Raw genomic sequence first — 12264 nt, 5'->3', positions numbered from 1 at the left:
ATTTGCAGACTATTTAAATCAAACTCATCTTTCTACTGAGACCCGGTGAGGTTCCAATCTTACCCTGATTGTGCAAAATTAGAAACAAGTACAGATAAATGTAATGAAGATTCCCCTAGTTCCAAGAAAGGGGTGGGAGCTGTACCTCATTACTTAAAGGCATTAATACAAACAAGTTAATTTGGGGTTTAATAGCATCTGAATTGTGTGAGGGAGGGATGCTATATAATTATTCACTACTATTCCTGCTTAGGGAACATGATAAAGATTTTCAAGGATAGATATCTCCAATCCAAGTTCATCCCCTTTTTTTCAGTGCCTCTAGTGTGCTGAGAGCAACACATTGTCCATCTGTCCTTCTCTATAGTCCACAGCAATCTTCTATCTGCCTGGGATCTCTCTGGGTGAAGGGGACTTAGTCCATCCAATGGCTTTAAGACTTTGATTTTTTTTTTTTTTTCCCCAGGAGCCATATTTTGGAAAACAGTTTTGTCATTAGTATGCAACTGTTAGTAATGTTAATTCATCTTTCCTCTCTTTGTTGCACTGTAGAATATTAAGCAAACATTTATTAAGAACCTCCTATGTACCAGGAAGTGTGCTAATGTGCAAGGAATTTTAAACAGTTGACAAGGTATGGTCCCTGCATTTTGTGGCTCACGTCTAGTCGTGGAGCCCATCACATAATCAAATCATTAAAACAGTGTATAAATGTGGCAGAAGAGCCAGACTTTCCCTTTCTCTGTGGACATCTATATGCCGTGGGTATCAGTAGAAAAAAGGAAGGGTTTGGACACTTCTCCAGGGTGCAATGCAGACGGCAACTTGCTTGCTGGCTGTTTGTACTGCTTATCTTAGACAGTTTCTAAAGAGATTCAAAAATTAGCAGTGATTAAGTCAGGAGCATCACCAATTTAAATATACTTGGGATGTATCTTTGGTAACTTTATTTCTTGTAAGACAACCCCCAACCTTTGCTTTTTAAAAGGCTTGCACTGTCTCTACAAGCTGCATCTATTTCTGCTGCGAGTTTTCATCTCGGGTTGTCACTTAAAGGTATAATCATTTTAGACATCACAATCTGCTCAGAGAGCAAGGTCTGTGATGTCTTAACTCAGCACAGGACCAGGGCTGCCATGCCTCACTTTAATAAGCGAGAGTCCTCAGAATCAAATGGAAAAACAGTTTTATCTTCACTAAGGAAAGTACTGCTGCTAAGAGGAAAGACTGTACTCACTTTAGTTGAATTTATGGATTATGGTTGGATTCTTTCAACTCATTGACAAAAATTAAGGGAAGGCTTGAATGTTAATTGTTACAAGCCCCGGTGCATCTGAATGGAATATTTTGATGATAATGGGATGATCTTATGAGAATGCTTACCCTGGAAAGGGGCTGGGGTAACATTAGGAATGTCCCATGGAACCCTTCTCTAAAGGAATTTCTGTTCCCTGAATGCAGTCCTTTGCAGAATAATTTTTATATAAGTGGAAGGAGAAAGGGGGTTGGGGGGGGGTTGATGCCAACAATGAATGACTTAGGAAAGCTATGAACCTACCACTTGCCTAGAATATGGTATTTGGATAGCATTAGGTTGTTTCACCAAAATGAATTGGCCTGGAAGATCAAAAGAAAAAGTTCCTACCTTGACCCTAGGTCACTCACTGTCATTGTTAGAAGACAATCTGGCTTTCATACCCCCTTTGGATTATGATTTCTTGATCACCCAAACATTACTTTCCCTACTTTTCCTCAAAACTAGAGGCATACCACACAAACTGTGGTACACAAACAACAGTTGGCATACAACAAACGTTAGAATTTCCTTCTCTCAAAATGCATGCAGAACCAAAAACTCAAGGCATATAAGAACAAGGATGAACCCCAGAGCAATTAATTCCCTGGCAATTTCCATTTTAGGAATATAACCTGGAATCAACTTGGCATTAATAGAATGGACTTAAATGCTCTCCTACTTGCTGACAAAGTGATCTTGGGTGATTCTCTTAAATCTCTGAGATTTCAATTTCCTCTTCTATAATGTGATCATAAACATTACTATTAATAGTACAGAAGATGACGTCTGTGGAAGTTCTTTCTAAAAATGTCCTACAAGTGATAGTTTTTAACATTGGAGTAACTTGCAAGTTTCCAGAAAGACACTTTGGTTTCCCTCATATATTTACTCAACTGAGTGTATAGATAGTGACCAAAACTTTATAAATAATAAAAGTTCCCATAATTTTTAATAATTGTTATGATCCTTCTCCCCCACCAAAAAAGAAAACACTTTAAAGGTTTCCTAAATAATCACACTTCTCAAAGACAAGTAAATCAGGGATATAGAATATTTTCCCATTTATGATTAACCCAAAGTGAGTAAAAGAGTGTTTACTTTGGAGGGGAGTAGCTCGCACACTGAAATGGCTTTTTATTCCAGGTAACTCCCAAGACATTTATCAGACTTTCATTCTATGTAGATATGCTTCAGAAATTTTAGGTCTTGAATCTATATTCATGTAATATAACATGATATTATACAACTCTAATGTATTTGCGGTTTTCTTAAATTTTTAATTACTAAAAAACTACCAATGGCAAAATGGAGACACCGCCTCAATTCTATATCCCAACCAGGAGCCAGCAGTTTGGTGAACACGCTTCCAGAATTTTTTTCTACACATATGCTTCCAGATACATCCTATTTTTTACAAATTATATATATACGTGTGTGTATATATATATATACACACACGTATATATATAAACACTGTTATTTCTTGATCTACCAATTTAAGACACTGTTGGTTCCCCATTATGAAAGATGAAGGATTAACTTCCCTTCTCCTGCCTCCATTTTTATAGTCACTATTTTCAGTTCTTCTATTTGTACTTTTAAATATTTTGTTTGCATCTGTATTTCCTCTTCTATCATCTTGTAACTTGTGATATCTTCCGTGGTAGACAAAGATATTGGTGCCCAACCATCTGTTCCACGTCTCCTCTGTCCTCTCCCCTTCATCTTTGTCAGCTGAACATTGACCATATCAAGGATTAGAGGATGGCAACATTTACATGCTCTTCAGGCTGCACGGCGGCCGACTTCTTTGTTTTGTCTGTTGATTCTACAAATTGACTGTTTTAGAATCGAGACCAGAATCAAACCACATTTCAGTTTGCTTCACATGTGCATCATGAGTTTCTTGCACAATTTTTTTTCCCTGTTTTTTTCTAATTGCCTTACTTCCTTCTTACCGATGGAAGAAACAGACTTATGTTTTCTTCATCATGTCGTTAATATCATCTGGTGTCTGAGCCATTCTGTCTATTCCTTGGAATCTATTTCATTCTTTCTGCTGCAGACATTCTACCTGGAGCTCCCTAGGGGTCTTTCTGTTCTAATGTGGGAAAAATAGCTGCACCACGTCTATCCTGGGGAGTGCTTGTCAGTGGACTTCTAGGTTGGTTCCACCACATTTCTCACATTGTATGTCTTTCTCTTTTTTTGGAGGGGGATAGATTGTTTTCCTCCTTTTTTTGATGGTGTACCATTCTCAAATAACTTAGTACTTGAAAGGTAATCCTTCTCAGTTTATATCTGAAAATATGATTATGCCTTATATGGCTATAGAATTCTAGGTTCTAAACAATTTTCTCTCAGAATTTTGAAAGCATTATTCCATTATCTTCTAGCATTTGGTGTCCCCAAAGAGAAATCCGATGCCAGTTTGAGTCTCATTTTTTTATAGGTAACCTATTTTTCCTCTCTGAAAACTTTTAGGACCCTCTGTTTATGCTTGCTATTCTGAAATTTCATAGCCTTGAATCCAGGGATTGATCTTTTTTCATTTATTCTGCTTGGCATTCAATGAGCCCTTTCAGCTTAGAGATTTACTTCCTTCAATTCTGATAAATTTTCTTCTATGAGTTTTTCGATAATGTCTTTCTTTGTGTTTTCTGTCTTTTTTCTGGAACTCAAGTTACTCAGATGGTGATCTGATCTGATCTGAACTGATTCTCTAGGTTTCTTATTTTTCTCCCAAACTTTTCATCTCTTTGTAACTTTCTGGTCTATGTTCTGAAAGGTTTCTTTAACTTCAAATCTTCCTCTTGAATTTTTTTCTGGCAATCATTTAATTTCTGAGATTGTTCCTTTCTCATAGCACCTTCTTATTTCATGGCTGTGGTGTCTTCTCAAATCTATTGAGAATATAAGTTAGAGGGTTGTTTGAATTCCCCCAGCTTTTCCGAATTATGACTGTTTTTTCCGGGGACAGTTGTTTTGTTCACTTGCCTTGGGCATTCTCTTCCATCCTGCAGAGATCATTCATATTTCAGAATGGGAGCCTGGGTTGATTTTTCTGGGTGATTCATTCATATTTCTTCCTGTATACACACAACGATTGTTTTAATTAGGATTCTCCCATGAATTGATTACCTGACTGGATGCCCTATTGATATGATAAAAGATTTCTTGACTGCCAGGTGAGAAAGAAAGCCATTTTGATTCTTGATCTTTGGTAAGACTTTTACTCTCTGGAAATGTATAGGATCTTATCTTTTACCAGTGTTTTGCAATTTCACAGTGATGTGTTGAGCCTAAGAAATATTGATTTATAGAAATGCCCTGTATATTTTTAGAGACAGATATGATTTCAGAAGTCAAGCATGAGTTGTCTCTTATGCTATTTACTTTAACTGCATGGTTCCGTCTGGGCCCAGCTTAGGGCAGCATATCTTATGATCAGCTCTCATCTCCGGTGGCCTGTCTTTCCGGCATCCCGTGGCTCTAGGCAAGACCTGCTTTGTCTTTCAAAACAGGTGAGAGCCATAGGCCGGGAAAGCAGCTGCTACTGACCATTGAGACGCCCTCCTGAGGCGAGGCAGCTTTTGATATGCGAACTAACACGTTTACATTTTCCTATAGGGCAAAGCCTTGCTTGACTTCTGAAATCATATCCATCTCTAAAAATATATGGGGCATTTCTATAAATCAATATTTCTCAGGCTCAACAGTGATGTGCTTTAGTAAATCAGTTTCCATCCATTTTTCTGGGCCACTTATTCCGTCCTTTAAATTTGGAAATCATTGTCTTCTGTTTTGAATTATTTGTTGATAATTTTCTTTCCTCTATTTTTTTTTTAATTCTCTATTTCTGGAAACTCTCTGTTCAGATTTTGGACCTCTAGGTCTAGACATTATATAACCTCATCTTTTCTATTTTTTATATTTGTCATTTTGCTCTACTTTATGAGAAATTTTCTCAACATCATCTTCCAATCCTACTGTTGAGTTTTTCATTTCTACTATTTTATATTTGTAATTTCCAAGAGTCCTCTTTGTTCATGGAACTTTAACAGCATCCTATTCTTTGCTTCATAAAAGCAATGTCTTATTTTTTTTTTTTTTTTTTTTTATTTTACAGGCACATGCCCCCATGCCTGGCTATTTTTTCCATTTTTTGTAGAGGTGGGGTCTTGTCATGTTGCTCAGGCTGGTCTTGAACTTCTGAGCTCAAGCAATCCTCCCGCCTTGGCTTCCCCGAGTGCTGGGCTTATAGGCATGAGCCACCGCACCCAGCCTTCTCCTATATCTTGAGTATGCTAATACTACTAGGATTTTGTTTTCCTTTTCCTTGCATGGCTTCTTTTCTTCCAACTCCCCCCATCTTCAGTTTGTTTTTGTCCTTACCATGTCAGAGGTCTTCCTCAAATGTCTGGTGATTCTTGGTCTGTTAGTCTGTTCATTTAACAGTGAGGTATTAAAAACTAATCAGAAACTATGAGACCCTTGGGTAGCCTGGCTGGGTTGTTTCCTATGGAACCCATGGTGTCAGTGTCTCTAGATCTTTCCTCTTGGGATAGTCAGAGAAGGACCTTCTAGTCTCCTGCCTGGAACATATATACCTCGCTGGCAGCATTCCAGTTACTCAGTGGGAGAAGCAGTTGGGTGTGGGGATGAGGGGGGCTCACTATTGCTTGTATAATTAGTCTCCTTGCATTCAGCACCATAAATCTGCTTTCAGCCAATGTATTCCAGTACAGGCACCCTTCATACCCAATTGAGAGAATAAACTTCTAGTTTACTGCCAGGGTGGGGAAGGGACAGTTGAGTCAGCTTCATGGAATAGGGGGATATAATGTCTTTTTATTTTCTTTTTAACATTATATATGGAGAACTTCAGGCAGGGCATGGTGGCTCACGCCTGTAATCCCAGCACTCTGGGAGGCCGAGGCGGGCGGATCGTTTGAGCTCAGGAGTTCGAGACCAGCCTGAGCAAGAGCGAGACCCCATCTCTACTAAAAAAATAGAAAGAAATGATTTGGACAACTAAAAATTATATAGAAAAATTAGCTGGGCATGGTGGCACATGCCTGTAGTCCCAGGTACTCAGGAGGCTGAGGCAGGAGGATTGCTTGAGGCCAGGAGTTTGAGTTTGCTGTGAGCTAGGCTGATGCCACAGCATTCTAGCCTGGGCAACAGAGTGACACTCTGTCTCAAAAAAAAAAAAAAAAAAATTATATATGGAGAATTTCAAACGTCCACAGAAAGAAACAGAATAACAACTACCCACAGACCAGTCACCAACCATCATCACATTGCCAGTTCTGCTCCAGGTACATCTCTCTTCCACTCCCCTTATTCCATATTACCTCAAAACAAATTCCAAACATATGTCATCTGTGATCATGTAATACATTTCTCTAAAAGGATTTTTTTTAATGTAAGCAATAATTTTTATTTCAAAATATTACAGGGGTACAAATGTTTTTATTTATGTGACTCACTTTTGTAATGCGTCAGTCAGGGTTATAAGTGTGCCCATTGCCCAGATAGTGTTCATTGTACCTGTTAGGTAGGTTTTTGCCCAACCCCTCTCCTCCCTTTCTAAAAGGATTTTAACTTTAATTAATAAACCCCAATATGATGATTAAACCTAAAAAGCTTCTTTAATATTATCAAACTTCAATCAATGTTCAAGTTTCCAGTTATCTCATAAACGTCACATGTGTTTTATTTTCTCAGTTGTTTCTTGGAATCAGACGACAAATGAGATCCCCAAACTCTAGCTGGTCAATATGTCTTTCAAGTCTCTCTAGATTTATAGAGAGCAAATTTCTAGCCGGAATTTATTAGAAGGCAGCCCTGAGCTATTTGTCCTGCAGAGTTTCTCAGTCTGGATTTTGCTGATTGCTTCTCTGAAGCGCAGTTTAGCATTTTTCTCTGTCTTTTATACTTTTTGTAAAATAGTAGCTGGATCTAGAGGTTTAATTGCTTCTTCCTCTTGTTTTATCTTCAAGTTCACTGTTTCTTCCTTGTCTCCTCCATTCTGCTGCCAAGCCCATCCAATAAAATTTTAATTTTAGCTATTGTATTTTTCAGCTCTAACATTTCCATTTGGTTTTTTTTTTTTTAAACACACACACACACACACACACACACACATCATTCTGGTCCTTCTTCTTTATCTCTTGCATTTCTTTGCTGAGACTTCGATGATTCCAGATTATCATCTAAATGATGTCTTTTCAGATGAGGACACATGGTGGAGAGGAAGAGTGGGGTAGGCAGCCCTCGAGGTGGTTCCCCGTGATCCCTGCACTTCCTGTTCTTCATGCCCTGTGCAGCCCCTCTGACACCCTTCCAGGGTTAGTCCCTGTAACCAACAGCATACGGCAGAGCAATGGCATGTCACCACTAAGATTAGGATATAAAGTACTGTGACTCCTGTCTCGGGCACTCTCTCTCACATGCACATTCTCTCTCTCTCTCTCTCTCTCTCTCAGATCACTTGCTCTGGGAGATTCAGGCAGCCTAAGGGGAGGCCTCTGGGGCAGGAACTGAAATCTCTAGCCAATAGCCACGGAGGAACTGAAGCCACATGAGTGACCTTACAAGTAGGCCCTCTCCCAGTTGAGCCTTCAGATGAAACCACAATGCTGGCTAACAGCTTGAGTGCCACCTCATAGAAGACCTTGAGCCAGAGCCACCCAACTAAACCACCCCCAGATTCTTGGCCCACAGAGACTCTGCTCAGTATTTTTTTAAAGCTACATTTCTGGGAAATTTGTTATATCGTAAATAACTAATTCATGGGACTTTGTTCCCAAGTCCCTACTCTGCCACGTCCTGAAAGATGCACGGCGAGCTGGCTCACCCGGTGAGCGCCAGGTTTTGTACTTGGAAATGGAGGATTACTATTTTTGCATTACCTGACTTGACAATTGAATGCCTTCTTTTACAGATGGAAAAACTGAAGCCCGAAGAAATTGACAGGAAAGAATTGACGGATGGGGCACTTATGGGACAGAGGAATGACATGACTCCTCCAGGCTTTAACTGTTTGGAAGAAGAGCCCCAGGGCTCATGGCTCCAAGTCAAGTTATTCTCCCTACTGTGCCTGAAGTATCACGTACTGCATTATAATGCGTGCTATTATCATTAACACAGTCCACGTTTCAGGAAAAAAAAAAAAAACAGACAGCAGATAAATTATGTATTGTGCATGGCTAACTAAGAGAATTGCGTTCCTCTCTGGTACATGACAGATTTTGGGCAAATGCAAGGTCAGAGTTGTTCCAGTTCAGCATCGACACTGTATGCCAACCCACAGCCATTCACTCCTTCCTTCCTCTCTTTGTTGCCCATGCCGGTCAAGTCCAACACGCCAAGTCCAAGCACATGGGCACCCAGCCAGAAGGTGACTAACACCCTCTCTTTGCACTCAGGCCATGTACAAAAGGCAAATTGCTCCTTTTTTAAAAACCTTGCAAGACAAGTTGGTATCAGTAGCTTCAAACTACAAAGGTTCATTTGTTATGCAATTTTGGTAGTGAATGGTTGACTGAGAGAAGAGAAAAACGAGCCTAGCTGTATGTTGAGCTGATAAGATTAGACCACGAGGGCAACAGTGACTAAGCTCAACAGGGTTTCAAACTTTCTTAATTAAAAATATTTTTTCTCAAAGTCATAGTTTTGTAAAGCATCTCACCTTCTGCCTCAACTTCAACTTCAGTCTATTGATAAGGGAAAAAGTGATGCTTTAAAATGTTGAAAACCAATCTGATTCCAATCAAATTTTAGAAAAGTATATGTAGACTCAAACTAGACGGGAAATGCAAACATACAAATTGGTGTGTTGGAGTGGTAGGATCATTTTTTTCTATTCTTAATTTCATTTTTAATAAATATTTTATATATTATACATATCATATGTACAAACACTACATATTATATGTAATTTATATTATACATTTTTACATTATAAAAATTCTAAATGCTGCTAGGTGCAGTGGCTAATGCCTTTAATCCTAGCATTCTGGGAGGCCAAGGTAGGAGGATCACATGAGGCCAGGAGACCAGCCTGAGCAAGAGCAAGTCCACCAATAACCAGTCCACCAATGATAAGTCCCACTCGCAGTTCCAATCAGCCTGAGGATCTTTCTAACAGAAGCAGAGAGCCAAGGACACCAGATATTTGATGGAACCCTTTGCCATGATCATACCAAACTAAAAACAGACACCTCCTTTCAAAGAGTCAATGCACAAACAAAGCTAGAGTCGGTAGCCCCCAAGATGGGATCTTGCATTAATGAAAGGGGCAGCTTTAAAAGGGAAATCTGTGTAAACAAAATTTCTCAAATTGAGTGCCTGCAGGAATGAAAAGCCTGGAAGAAGATACAGGGTAAAGTGGAATAAATATCCCAGAAAGTAAGAGACAAAGAAGGAAAATGGGAGAGAATAGGACAAGAAAATTAGAGAATCAGTTTGAGGAAGGCCAAGAACTGAACGGAAGTTCCAGAAAAGAAAATGGTGGGGTAGGGGGCAAAATAATTCTTTCTCTCCCTTTTTCAAAAGTATCACAGGATGTAATTTTTTTTAGACAGGGTCTTGCTCTGTTACCCTGGCTAGAGTGCAATGGCATCATCATAGCTCACTGCAACCTCAAACTCCTGGGCTTAAGAGATCTTCCTGCCTCAGCCTCCTGAGTAGCTGGGACTACAGGCCCACACACCACCATGCCCAGATAATTTTTTTCATTTATTATAGAGACAGGATCTCACTATGTTGTCCAGGCTGGTCTTGAAATCCCGGCCTCAAGCAATCCTACTGCCTTGGCCTCCCAAAGTGCTGGGATTACAGGCATGAGCCACCACACCTGGCCAGGATGTAATTCTACGCATACTTGGATATACAGAAAATAGGTTTCTACACAGTGACTGCAGCACATTTAAGAGTACTGAAGACACATTCTACAAACTTCAGTCAGTGGGGCTGGGAGTCGGGGAGAGGAGTTGTACGCAAATAATCATTGATCAGAATAGAAGACTCTGAGCCCAACCCTGAAAACTAGAAGATAATGAGCTATGCCTGTGACATTCCAAAGCCCATATAGTTTCCAGTCTAGAACCTATATCTAGCCGGATTATCAAACAAGAGTGAAAGTTCATGTTTTCAGATGAGCAGTATCTGAGACTTAACCTCCCATGAACCCTGTCTCAGAAGTTACTGGAGGATGCACACTGCTAAAAGGAGAAGACACGTCAAGGTAGGTATGAGATCCAGGAAACAGGGAAGCCGACCCAGGAGGCCCCAGGATGACAGAAACGTGCCAGGGGGTGGGGGTAGCTACTGCAGGCTGGAGCAGGAAGACAGCTCTCCAGTGCATGTAGATGACAAGGACATTGATAGGTTACTGATACGTTGCACACATCCAGGAGGAAGTTTACACTTGTAGCAGAGGGTTTGGCAGAAGGTAAGCCCAAGGAAAATAAAGCGTATGAGTAAAGATGTGTATTAATTCTAAGGAAAATACAATTCTGCATAGAATTTACATTATCATGATAAAAAACCTGACACCAAGCTAACAAAAAATTAGATATCTCTGATGGGAGGCAGGGAGGTGGTATCAAAACGTATCCCTTCTGTAAATTTGAAAATCTTTAAATGCATCATAAGCAAGTTTAGAATTATGAAAGTGAACACTAGAAGAAATTGATCTAAATAGAAAGTTCTGGCCTCAAGGGACAGGCAACGTGGACTGGAGGTGGGAAGAGGCAGGCCTGGCTCTTCCTCTGCTTTGAAGTCTATAGCCCTGTACGGTATTATGTAAGTTGTATCAAAGTTCACTTCAATTACGAAAACAAAGTTGTATAAGAACATCATGGTCCAAATATAAAATGTTAAAAAAAGTTACATGATTTGAGCCACTAGGGGACCTTTAACCTTAAAATTGGGAACATTTTCTTTCACGCCATCCCAAAGTCATACCACTGGGCCCAGAGAGAAGGAACTTTAATCCTAGAGGCACTACTAAATCTAGCACCAGACAGTTACACTGCAATTATGTAAATGCTGGGTTTGGGGGAGTTTTTTTTTTCCAATTTGAATATATTGAAGAGCCTGGAGCCTTGTTGAGGTCTGGAGCAGATTGTAAGTTATCTGTGACAATATGAAAGTTAAGTAAAATAGCATCTGAGAGAAGCAGGGATGAAGAAAGATAGAGAGGCAGGAGGCTGATTAGTTAATTATTAGTCAATCACTATTGAATGATAAACCACTCTAAAACCCAGTGGCTTAAACCATTATTGCTCATAAGTATGTGAATGGACTAGATCATTGTCACCTCATTTGGGCTCCTTCATGCATCTGTGTGTCAGGGGCAGCTCTGTTGATGCTGGCGGGGCTCACACTTGTTTCGGGGTCGGCTGGCTGTGGGCTGGTCCAGGATGGCGTCTCGTGCTCCAGCAGGTAGCTTCAGCTTGTGCCATGGCAGTGGCAGAGCTCCGAGAGAGCAGCAGCCCTTGAGACTTAGGCTTGGAACTAATCCAATACCACTTCAGCCACATTCTACTGGCCAAAGCAAGCTCATAGCCAAGATCAGCTTCAAGGGGTAGGAAAACAGACTTCACCTCTGGATGGGCTGGGGGTGTGGGGGAACTATAAAGTCACACTGCAAAGGGCGTGTATATGAGGAGGGATAGAGAACTGGGGCCATTTTTGCGATTGATCTACCACCAAGATGAAGTAAAAGACTAACTGAAATTGATAGAGCAAGAAACGTAGGGGGACAAGCATATTGTTTAACTGTACAAAGGTAACCAATAAGAGATCCAAACGTGGTACACCTGTTAAACATGATAGGGATGGGATGGGGATAGGGGTATGTAAACTAACTTCACTAGGCATTAAAAAATATCAAAAGATGGTCTGAAGTTGATAAGCATATTATTTCAAGCCGGGGAAATAACTTCCAGAAATGC

Source organism: Eulemur rufifrons, chromosome 14 (assembly GCF_041146395.1).
Source record: "Eulemur rufifrons isolate Redbay chromosome 14, OSU_ERuf_1, whole genome shotgun sequence".
Taxonomy (NCBI): Eukaryota; Metazoa; Chordata; class Mammalia; order Primates; family Lemuridae; genus Eulemur; species Eulemur rufifrons.
Note: the sequence above shows the minus strand (reverse complement) of the source record.